Below are 10163 nucleotides of genomic sequence, written 5' to 3' on the forward strand. Positions count from 1 at the left end.
TTGGAAAAGGAGGGTATGTCCTTCAATTGGGGAATGGCTGAACAAACTGTCGTATATGCAGGTGATGGTATACTATTGTGCTAAAAGGAATAATAAACTGGAGGAGTTCCAGGCGAACTGGAGAGACCTCGGGGAACAGATGCAGAGCGAAAGGAGCAGAGCCAGAAGAACTCTATACACAGAGACTGATCTACTATGGTAAAATTGAATGTAATAGACGTCTGTACCAGCAGCAATGTAGTGACCCAGGACAATTCTTAGGGATTTATGGTAAAGAACACTACCCACATTCAGAGGAAGGACTGCAGGAGAGGAAACATATAAGAAAAACAGCTGCTTGAACGCATGGGTCGGGGTTGACATGATTGTGGGTGTGGACTTGAAACTACCACACCAATGCAACTACCAACAATTTGGAAACTGGTCTTGATCAAGGACACATGACAAAACTAGTGGAAATGTGCATCAGCCATGGGTGGGGGTTGTGCGGGGGGCGAAGGGGAAAGGAGGAGCATGAATCATGTAACCACGTTAAAAATGAATATTAAATGTTTAAAAAAATAGCATTGCATGAAAGTAAGAAACAACTAGTAATTCTTATCTTGGAGGTAACATAGTTGGATCACAGATCTAGGACAACAACAAAATTTCCCAGGTTATGATAACCTATGTGTGATTGAAGAACAAAATCATTTCTTGTCCTATATGAGAAGTGAAAAACCAGGAGAAAGACTTTTGATTGGGATCCTTTAGGGACCATCTCTGACTTTCCACAAGAGAATATATATGGGCCAAGTGTACCACATAGTTATTCAGAATTGTCAATGTTGAAAGTGTGTACATCAAGCAAATATAAATTGTGAGCCCCAGTAGATCTGATTATTGGATTATGGATCTCATATAGTTCCTTGTTGAGAACCTACTTCATGTCACTGGAGCTGAACAGAGTCTAGGCAGTATTACAATTACAAGTATGATAAAATCACAGTTCCTGCCTTCACAGAGCTTCCTATTCAGCAAAGAAGTTAAAGTATTAATGTTGATCATTAATTCATGGAAATATGTTGTAAGCTCAATAAGGGAGGTGAAAAAACTAAAAGTTTTTAGGCTCTCATAGAGAGAAAAAAAATCCATCTGACTGAGGGGAAGAAACGCTTCATTAACAGGGTAAGAATATTTTATTTTCTTTGTGGATATTATTTCTACCTTTATTACATATATTTACTTTTTAATCTTAATATGCAACATAGAAATTGTATTATGAGGAAATTATATTTATTAGATTATATAAAAAAGTAATGTTATTCTGTAGAAAGTAAGTTATTATTGTTAGTGTTTTTACAAATTTAAGTTACATAAATAAATTTATTTTACCACAAAAAACAGGGTAACAATAACAAAGACAATATGATAAACCAAATATCCATAGATTAGGTATCTCCCAGAAGTGACACATTTTAAGGGAATTATGGAGCTATTTATCAAAGCATATGAAAAATGAGGATACTGAAGACTTGGGTGAGGGAAATTAACTGCTACAAAAATATGGATAATAAAATACTAATTATTACTGTCTAAAGTACCTTTGTCACATCTAGAAATATTTTAGGATAATAACATACAAATTTTTTAAGGACATCCTTAGTGAAGCTTTGAGAAGGGAACAGCAACTTTTTATAAATGATATTTTTCTATGGTCTAAATGTTTCAATAGAAATAATTCACTGAAAGATGACTATATTCCTTCTTTCCTTCCTTTCTTCTTTCCTTCTTCCCTCCCTCCCTCCTTCCCTTACTTCCTTCTTTTCTTCTTTTCTTCCTTCCTTTCTTCCTCCCTTCCTCCTTTCCTTCCTCCCTTCTTTTTGTTTTATTTTGAAATATACAAACAGTAAAATTTTCATTTTCATAATAAACTAGAATGGGAAAAATGGGTTGTACATGGAGTCCTGAATCTCTATTAGGTACGCTTTGCTTTTACATATATGTATACATGTATGTATATTTATATACATAGTTATATGTTAACATATAACTTTTTAACAATTTCCTGTTTGTCTTTGTCTCTTATTTCTCATGTATAGTATGTGTTCAGAAAAAAAAACCTTCAAAACTTTTGTGACCCTCTTACTTCTTTCACTTTTTGATATACCTATTTCTATCTCTCTCCTCATCCCTCCTATATGAAAAATAAGCCTTTGTACCAAATAAACATAACCAAGCAAAACAAATTGATATACTAGCTGTCTCAAAATGTGTTTTTTATTCTTTACTTTGAGTCTATAACCACTGTGTCAGGAGGTTATTAGCATGTGTCCCCATGTGTCCTCTGGAATTATGGATGGTTACTACATCAATTGGAATACTTCAACCTAAGTAAGAATTTTTTTGTTCATTTTGATTTGTTTTGTTCAGTTTATTTTTTTTTTGTATAGATTGTTCTCTGGAAACAACTGATATCATTTATATTAGTTCAAACAAGTCTTCCCAGGCTCCTTTGAAACTTGTCCTTTTATAATCTCTCATGTTTTGGTAATATTCAATTATATTCCTATACCACATTTTTTTAGCCATCTCTCAAATAGTGAGTGCCTTTTTAAATTTGTAGTGCTTTCTTATAAAAAAAGGTGTTCCTTTGACTATATTTGTATCCATGAATCATTTTTTTTTCATTTGATTTCTTAAATGTATGTCACCCTGTTTAACTGCTATATTCTTACAGAGATGTTTGCACATCATGGAATACAATGATCTCCAAAGAATATAGGTTGGAGATAACTTCAAAGAAAATTCAGAGATATTTGGTGGATATGGATATACTACAGGCTATTACCAACAATTTTTCACCAAAGGGACACTAAAAATATTACAAATGCACAAATGAAAGAGCAGAGGGGTTGGTTACTTAGAAATAGCAAGAGATGAAAGATTGTATTTATTCACTGATACTCAAGTAATGAGAAGAAATCTTAAAGGGTAGTACATTTGATGGTTACCATGCTCAGATTTTATGAGAAGATACAGACAAGATAATATGAGTCAGAAGTGTCAAACATGTCGCCCTATGAACATGTGATAACCAGAACTATTGAAAACTAAATTGGGGGATTTTCATGGCAAAGATTATGGAGTAATTTACCATTTCCTCCTTTCATTTTACATATGAGGAAACTAAGGCAAAGAAGGTTAAGTGATGGGTCCAGCATCACACAGATGGTAACTGAGGCCAAATTTGAACTCAGGATGATGAATCTTCCTGGTTTCAGGCCTAGTATTCTATCCACTGTTCCACTTAAGTACATCAGGAAATGAGGTATATCTGGATGTAAGTTAATTTTGTTAAATGTATTAACTAATATTGTTAAATTATTAAGAAAATTTGACACCCATTGCTGTTAAAATTGTTGTTACTATGTCACTTTCTTTGGAAGAGATAACATTTGATCTGATGTTGAAAGATGACTACATTTTGACATGTTTTATATTGCCTACCTTTTTGTCTTTGTACACTCTTCTCCATACTATGAATTCTTTTTTTCTTCAACCCTAATTCAGCCTCCATTTTCCTCATCTGTAATATTAGCTGGAGAAGGAAGGAAATGACAAATAACTCCAGTGTCTTTGCCAAGAAAACTCCAGATGGAGTCACAAAGAATAAGACAGTACTAAATGACCAAATGAGTATAACTGATAGGCTTGAGATTGACTAAAATTGACTCATGGGAGTAAAATAATCACAAGATACTTTTGAAATTTGAAAAGTATTTTACTTTGAATCTACCTAAGAACTGAGAATAATCTGGAAAATGGTATCATTTTATTGTAGTCTCTAAAGTATGTAAGCAATATGACATATGAGTAAAAAGAATATTGATCTTGGAGTCAGCAGGTCCTGATTTCACATCTTCCCTCATACTAGCATGAAGACTATGGATATGGCATTTAACCTCTCTTCCTCTTAGACAAATCTAGAACTGAGGTAATTAAAACTAGGTTACAATTCACCTTAGTAAAATGGTTCTCACATTGGTAGTCACCATGCCAGTGAACTCTCAAGTCATTGGCATATGAAATACTCAGAACCATACGACTATGAGACATGGGCCAGAATTCAATTATAAACATTAGTTGATTCCCACCACTGAAAGTGAGATGATTACTTACTAATTTATGCCTATATGTGGCTGAAAAGAACGGATAATCAGAATAGGGCATGAGGGAGAACATTCTACAACAAGGTCAAGAAAAGAGGAGTGTGATTCTAGCCACATTCCTTTGCAGTTCGTGATTGGTTATATATACAAGGACAAAATAGCACCTAGACAGGAAGTTCCTAACGAACAAGAGTTTTTCCATTTTTCCTCTCTCTACCCTCAGAGCATAGCACAAGACAAAGAAAAGTCTCTTTAAAATGTTAGTGGAATGGAATATAACACATTGCAGGTGTGTCACTTGTTGGAGAGGTTCAAGAGGAGGGAGATCTGTACAGAAATGCATCTCGAAATCATGCTTTGTAAATGAAAGACTAATCAGTTAAACTAGTTAATTGTTCACTGTGAAGAACACAACACATCATATATGTATTGGGAGTAGAGAGAGTGTAAAAGAGAATATTTTCAAATATTAAAAGGGCTATCACATGAAAGAGGGATTAGACTTTATTTTTTTTTTCTGGTAGAACTCAGAGCAGAGAACTGAGAGCAGGGGATGAAGTTACAGATAGATTTAGGCTTGGTATAAAGAAAATTTTTTAACTATGGCTTTCTAAAAGTGGAATGAACTGGCTTAGGAATCTGTGACCCCTCCTTCACCAAAGCTCTTCAAGCAAAGCCTAGTTGATAAATTGAAAAGATGATTCACATTCAGGCACACACTGCTCTGGAGATCATTGGGGTGCCTTCTAATTCTGAGGTTCTTTTAATTGTCATTGACTTGGATTTAATTTCATTACTATAATCACTATCTCCAATTTCTGTTACATCTGTCTTTATATATCTCTACTTTTCCATTCAATATCACTAGCTTAGATAAGTATTTCACTCACTCTTGAGTAGTTCTTCTCTTTCCAGTTATTTTCTTTTCTAATACACCCTAAACAGAGAATCCCACCTGTTCTTGCTAAGGCATAGATCTGATAATGTCATGTTTCCACTGAAAAACCTTCATGGGTATCATTGTTTATTAAATTAAATTGATTGTTATTTGATGTCAGGATAGCTTATAAGCTTTGGTTTTACAGTAAACTTCTTTGCATGTTCAATTTTTTTGTGAATTTGAAATGTTAACAAGCAGTTTTCTAAAATAGATATTTCGCTGACTTCCTCTTTGGATTCAATAATGCTATCTTCCTTGTCTAGTATACATTCTTTTTCATTTCTTACTTTCAAATTCATTTTAATTCAAGGCTTATCTCAGATTTCATGTCATCAGTGAAATACACCACTCATGTTCTTTCTACTGAAAGTTTTCTCATGCTCTTCAAATTTTTCTAAGGATTTTTGTTAGGATTTCCTCTTTGCCCCCACCATCCCATACCTTGTATTTTGCGTCTCTTTGCCATGTAATCTATGCCTCTGGAGAAGTCACTTCCACTCTCTGGACTTCAGTTTCACTCTCTGTTAGATGAGTGTTTTGAACTAATTTCTTAGCCCCTTATCAGTCTAGAGAAAATATGGTATCCCTTCTGAGAATAATATTTTAAATACACAAAATTATATTCTCAGAATTACATAGGAAAGTAATTAAATTGAAAAAAAATATGTAAATACATAATGTATAATATATCAATAGCAACATCTTTCTGATTAAGAATTCCTAAACTAAATGATATCCAAGATTTTATAGATCTAAATAATATAATTCTAAGAAGAAAACCATTTTATTAGCAAGAGAAAAAATATGGTCAACAACTTCAGAGAATATGTTAGTTTATATCACCAAGAAATAGTTTTTAACAGATCTAGAATTCAAAACAGGAATGTGTTATGCTAATAAAACTCTCTAAATTTGAAGATTAGAGCTTTCTCTGTACAGCTGCCAGTTCCTTTTCAAAGGCAAATTGCATTTTCTTCTATTTTCCCCAGTATGAACCATTGAGGGGAAAATACTCTTCATAATTCTTTTTAGTTCCTAATATTACTCAACCCTGCTATGATGTTGTCTCTGCTTATAAACCACTCAAATATAACTGTACTGTTCTAGAATAATTAGAGGCACAACAGGTTTGCTATTATGTTTACAAATAATATTTAATTGTAATATAAAAGATAGGTGCTTTAGCCAAATATTCTTTATCTTTCATATAGGACAATTCCTGTAGCCACAACTTCTTGAACATTCATGACTTTCTTAATTATAACCTTATAATTTTGAATTAATATTCATTACAGATGTTGGAAGCACAAATTTGGCTTTCATATTTGTTGCCATTTAAAGGTCAAGACTTAGAAAGAGAGATGTAGATATGGGAAATGAATGGCTGCTTAAATAGTTATTGTCTGAGGACAGGATATGAAATTTAAAAAATAATCTCATTTATTTTTGATGTTCTTTTCTTTTTTAATTTCAGAGTTTCAAATTCTCTTTTTCCCTCCCACCATTTCCCTATCCAAAAAGTAAGCAAGTAATATTTTTCAATTATACATGTGAAATAATATTCATGTGAACTTATGTTCATATTAGCCATATCACCAGAAAAGGCAAGGAAAAGAAAATGAGGAAATTATGATTCAATTTGCACTCATAATTCATCATTACTTCCCTTGGATATAGATGGCACTTTTTCTAAATTATGAGTGCTACTTCAGAGGATTTTTACATGTATTATACTTAGGCTAACTTTTTTTAAAGATGTTATTTGCTTCAGAATTTTTGGTGCCTTTTTATCAAGTTGTTTTATCAAGTTTTCATAACTTTCAAATTTTCATAACTTCTTGCTTCACTTTCATTTCTTTCCCCAAATTTTCCTCTACCATTCATCTCTTTCCTTAACTCTGAGAATTCTTGTTAGACTTGAGTCCAATTAGCATTTTTCTTTGAGGTTTAATTTTAATTTAGCTATCTTCACATTATTATTTCCTGAGTTAATGTCTTAGTATTCTCTTCTTCCATAAAAGCTTTTTATCATCAAGGTCTTTTTTTTTTTTCATTTGATAATTTTTTCCAGCCTTTATCTTGATTTTGAACTTTGTGTTAAAGTTAGGTTCTGCTTACTTCAAGATGAGGAGGTACTATCCCATGCTTTAGGTTTTTTGTATTACTAATTTCATAACTAGTTCTGGAAGTCTGCAAATTTTCAGTGCTCTCAGGGAGGTCCAATTGAGGGAAATTGTGGTGACTACTTTCCTTGTATAGGCTCTGTTCTTTACCCATGAAAGGTCATTACTCCCCTGAAGTCATAACCCTAGTGCTCCTTTTGGCCCTGAAATTCAATTAGGTCCTCCATTTGCTTGGGACTCAAGCCAGATCCCATCTTCCTTTGCAACCAACTAGAAGCTCATATTTGCCCTATAACCACAACTCAGAACTTTTTATGGGCAATAGAGTTGCCAATCAATTCCATTTTAACTCAGTGTTATTTAAGTGTTCCCTGTAATATTATTCTGACTAATTGTCCAACTTCTTTAATGTCTCTTGGCTGAAAATTCTGGAAGCTGCTACTACTGTTGCCACTATACAATATAGCAAGCGCAACCAAAATCCATCATTGGTTTTTCTGCTGTATCCTCAACTGTCTCACACCCCACTATCACAAGGTTCTCCTAATGATCTCCTAATTTGTTTCAGACTGGAAAAATGTTCCACTCTGAAATTTTGTTGTTTCTTCCACCCCAAAAGATGAGTTGAGGCTTTATTCTAAAGTTATTTGAAGGGGATGTTATGAGAATTCATATGGGCTGCTGCCACCACCATCTTTGCTCTGCCTTATGATATGAATTTCTGAACCTTGGTTTAGACATAGAAATTGTGTTATCTTGCCCAAGGATTAAGTGCCTCCATTAAAGAATGTTTGTGTAGACATTTTTATTTATATCCACCCACATACACATACACATATGTATATTTAGTTTGAAGGCTTGCAAATCTAAGCAAAGGAAGAATGAGATTAATAATGAATAACCATATATACACAATTAGATACCAATCAATTACATTCAATTCAACAAACAATTAAGTACTTCCTATTTGTCTGATTTTGTACTAAATCAATGAAATGTTCTTGCCTTTAAAATACTTACATTCTACTGAGAATAACTATAATATAGGAGAAGAATATCTGTTGAAAAGCATAGTAGACAAATTCCAAGAAAGGATACAGCAATAAAACTTCTGGCTTCAGATGTCAGTATCAATATGGTTAACAAAGAAGGCTAACTTAAGGTAAGTAATGCAGTTGGCAAGTAAGCATACAAAGTTAATAAAGCTACTAATTCAAATAGTAGCTCTTTTACCTCCTCATTGTCACTAAGACTTAATGAGATGAGATCCATGAAAGGCTATGCATCTTATAACTTTAGAGTAGACAACAGGTAGAATTGAGAATTTTTCCATATTAGGAAGATATTCTAATCATGTGAGGAAGTTCAAAAGGAAAGCATGTTGGAAAGCATTTGAGCAAAGAAAAATGGAGAGAGAATTAGATGTGATATTCTTATTGAAGTTTACCACAGATGACCTAGACTGAAGAAAGAAATAACTGAGAGATTTTGGAAATAAATTGCGAGACTATCATAAAAGTATGAAATAGTAGTAATGGGGAATTTCAATCATCTGAAAATGGGCCTTAAAACTAACCTGTTTACATTTCCATTTTAGATGGGAGAGGCAGGATACAAAAAGACCTAGAAAGATGAGATATCAACAAATATGATGAAATTCAATAAGGATACATGTAAAATAATACACTTGGAGTAAAAAAACCTCATAAATGAGATTGAAAAATGTGTTTAGGCAATAGATTGTAATAAAATTTGTCTTAGTAGATTAAAAGAATGATCTGAATCTGCAAAAAAAAATCATGCACAAAAAATAATGTGACTTCAGGCTGAACTAAGAGAAGCAGACTGCTCAAAATGAGGGAAATGAGAAAATACTGTACAGTAATCTGATCAAAATTCATCTGGAGTTCTGTGTTCAGTTCTGGATGCCAGCTATCAAGAAAGCCATTGATAAACTGAAGTGTTGAGAGGTGGATAACCCCAATGGAAATGGGTCTCAAAATATTGTCACTAATGTCAAATATTGTCACTGACTGATTAAACTTTGTTGAGTAATAGGCAGAAGCTTTCTTTTTCACCATAACTTTTTATTCATAAAATACAATTTACTTCATTTTTCTTTTCTCAAGATTACATGTCAATTCAATTTTAATAATTGTATTCTGCCATTCTACAATCCATTTTCCATTTTCCCTTCCCTGAAATCCTGAAAAAGAAGCTTATATTATAGAGGTTAGGTATATATCATCATGAAATACATATTTCCATGTCTATCTTGTTGTGAAACAAGACAAATGATTTATATTTGAGAAAAAATTATGAAGAAAATAAAATAAAGAATGGTATGTTTCAATTTAATTCAGATCCTGTCAGTTCCTTTGGTGTTAGTAGTTAGTCCTTTTTTCTTATGAATCCCTTGCATTTGTCTAAGATCTTTGCCTTGATGCTGGAGAGACTTGGTAGTCTATACTTCAAAATGACATATTTGGACTCAATGACTACCTTTTTCTATTCTGATCTAAATCTTATGGTTCTACAGATTCTATAATGTTTATAGTCAACCAAGGTCAAGATCACATAGCAGAAATAAGACTAGAGAACATCTTTTTGATGTCAGTGACTGTTTTTCCTTTTATTTTTGTATACAGGGCTTTCTACCTGGTAAATAATTGATAGAATGGTTATGACTTATATTGGAATGAATTGGAGTGGATAGAGTACACAAATACTATGTCTCTTTTATAGAATACACAAGTAAAAATTATTTTAAGACTATTCTATTGGAAATATAGTGGTATAAATGATGTTTAAAATTATCATAGGGGTTTAGAGAACAGAGAATACAACATATGTAGATGGATCAGAGAAGCCTTCTTTGATGAAGTATTATTGCAGCTAAATAATGAAAGAGTGTTCATTTTCATCATAGTCTTTGGAATAGATAGAGAA

At 32.8% G+C, this 10163-nt stretch overlaps 1 pseudogene; it reads right to left on the reverse strand.

Moving 5' to 3' along the window:
- Positions 1-9295, reverse strand: part of LOC123247551 — a 57803-nt pseudogene extending 48508 nt beyond the window's left edge.
- Positions 9296-10163: the final 868 nt, after the last annotated feature.

This window comes from Gracilinanus agilis, chromosome 1 (genome assembly GCF_016433145.1).
Source record: "Gracilinanus agilis isolate LMUSP501 chromosome 1, AgileGrace, whole genome shotgun sequence".
NCBI lineage: Eukaryota > Metazoa > Chordata > Mammalia > Didelphimorphia > Didelphidae > Gracilinanus > Gracilinanus agilis.